The following is a 2,691-nucleotide window of genomic DNA, read 5'->3' on the forward strand; positions in this document are numbered from 1 at the left end:
TTAAACTTTCGAATAGTGTCATTAAAAAAGGTTAATACAGCCCAGAACAACTAGATAGTGCCCAGTTACCACTACTGACTGCTCTGGCAGGGATAACAATACAGGGTCCGTGACAGAGTGGGAGAGCAATGTAGAACAAAATTCAAATTCACAAAAAAACAAAAAACCAGCCTTGCTGGTCTAACAGAGACTTGAGAAACCCGGAGAGTATGGACCCCGAACACCCTTTTAACTCAGTACTTAAGTCACTCCTGAGGTTCATCCTTCAGCCAAAGATTAGACAGGTCTATAGAACCAACAATAACACATGTGAGGGACACTTTTCATAGTTCTATCATGTATACAATACTAACGGGCAAACCAGTTCAAAAGCAAAGACAAGAAGGCAGGAAGGGACAGGAAAACTGGACAAATGGAAACAGGGAACCTAGGGTGGAGAAGGGGAGAGTGTTGACACATCACAGGGTTGGCAACCAATATCACAAAACAATTTGTGTATTAGCTGTTTAATGAGAAACTAATTTGTTCTGTAAACTTTCACCTAAATCACAAAAAAAAAAAAAAAAAAAAAAAAAAATCTAATGAATCAGGACTGGTTGAGATTGGAGGACTCCCCAAGACTACATACTCCTCAAACCTTGAATTGAAACTAACCCCTGTGGTCACCTCGTAGCTAGATAACAAATTGGCTCAAAAAATAACGAACATCGGGGCTTTAGCTCTCCCAGTCAGAGAAAAGAGGACCAGGGCTAGCAGAAGCGATGTGCCGGGACCCACACGCGGCCTCACCCCTGGGCGGGCGTGGTCTCCCAGCATTGGACGCAGTCTCGGCGCGGGGACAGATAAGCCCTTGAACCTGGAGGAGCTGTGAGCCAGAAGCGCGGGTGCCCGTGGCGGACTAGGCCTTTTTCCCGAAGGCAGGGTGTCTGCGATGTCAACCAGAATATGGCTCCCAACAGCAAACCGAAAGACAGTGTCGTCTTGTTCTTAGGAAAAGCACTGTTTTCTCTTCTGGAGACTATGGTGCTTTCCATAATCCCAAAGCCAAGGAAGAAAGTTGCTGGTGAAATAGTCCTTATAACAGGTGCTTGGAGTGGAATCGGAAGGCTGTTATAGCCTTACAGTTTGCCCGGCTCGGATTGGTGCTTGTTCTGTGGGACATCAATAAAGAGGGGAATGAGCAGACGGGCAGGATGGTTTAGAAAGCTGGGGCCACGAGAGTTCATGCTTATTCCTGTGACTGCAGTCGAAGGGAAGACGTATACCGAGTGGCTGACCAGGTTAAAAAAGAAGTTGGTGTTGTTTCCATCCTAATCAACAATGCTGGGATCGTAACAGGATAGTAACAGTTCCTCGAGTGCCCAGATGAGCTCATGGAAAAATAATTTGATGTGATTTTCAAAGCACATTTATGGACTTACAAAGCGTTTATACCTGCTATGATTGCTAATGATCATGGACATTTGGTTTGTATTTCAAATTCAGCCGGATTAATTGGAGTACATGGGCTGGCAGATTATTGTGCAAGTAAATTTGCGGCCGCTGGGTTTGCCGAATCTATGTTTGCAGAAACAATTGCCCAAAACCAAAAGGGGATCAAAACTACTATTGTGTACCCCCTTTTTTATAAAAACTGAAATGTTTGATGGTTGTTCTACTAGCTCTCCAAATCTGTTGCCTATTCGGGAACCAGAATATGTCGTCAGAAAAATAGCAGATGCTATTATGCAAAATCAACTGCATTTGTGTATACCAAAGATTTTATACTTCCTGCTTTTTTAAAAAAAGTTTCTTGCCCATCAGGAAGACACTGATTATTGCTAGATATCTGGACATCTTTTATCTAATGGATGGTGTCATGATGAAAAAAGATCAAAAGACCAGCTCTACTTCTGATGCCATGAGATACCCAAATCCAACTTGACCTAATGCTTCTCTCAGTGAAGAACAGTATTTGTGTCCAACAGCCGTATGTATATTCATCAAATTCCTTTGGAAATAATGTTGCTATCTGCTTTTTGGTTGAGATATTTTTCCCCAAAAAATAAAAGACAACCCATTGTTGTCACTTCTTGTAACAGAAAAAAAAAATAAAAATAATGAACATCACCTGTAAGTACTGTGCTTCTTTAAGAACTCACCTATATGAGACAAAACAGTCAACAATTACTTTAAACAAAGATGAGACTGTAAGAGGGCAGGGAAGCTAGATTAATAGAAATGGAACAACCAGAATGGAAATAATGAGAATGTTCATGCACTGTGAAGAATGTAACCAATTTCACTGAACAACTTGTGTAGAAATTTGTGAATGGGAAACTAGACTGCTGTGTAACCCTTCACTGAAAAAACAATAAAATATTATTTAAAAAAAAAAGTTAATTGAAATAGGTGAAATTAATTTAATAATGTATTTATTTAATACAATATATCTAAAATATTATCATTTCAAAAGATAACTAATAGAAAAATTATTAGTTATTTATATTCTTTTTTCATACTAAGTCTTTGAAATCCAGTGCATATTTTACACTTATGTCATATATCAATTTAGACTAGCCACATTTTAAGTACTTGATAACCAATGTTGTCTGTAGCTGACATATTGGACAGGGCGATTCTAAAGAGAGATGGTAAAAGTTAAAAAGGATTATTGACAACACCTTGAAAATAAGGGAATTGAGTAAGAGT

The 2,691-nt window shown here is 39.3% G+C and overlaps 1 pseudogene; it reads left to right on the forward strand.

The window, feature by feature from the left end:
- The first annotated feature begins 945 nt into the window (after nt 1–945).
- On the forward strand, nt 946–1,924 carry LOC101346373 (epidermal retinol dehydrogenase 2 pseudogene; annotated as a pseudogene).
- The last annotated feature ends 767 nt before the right edge of the window (nt 1,925–2,691 follow it).

Source organism: Trichechus manatus, unplaced genomic scaffold (genome assembly GCF_000243295.1).
Source record: "Trichechus manatus latirostris isolate Lorelei unplaced genomic scaffold, TriManLat1.0 scaffold00017, whole genome shotgun sequence".
Lineage (NCBI taxonomy): Eukaryota > Metazoa > Chordata > Mammalia > Sirenia > Trichechidae > Trichechus > Trichechus manatus.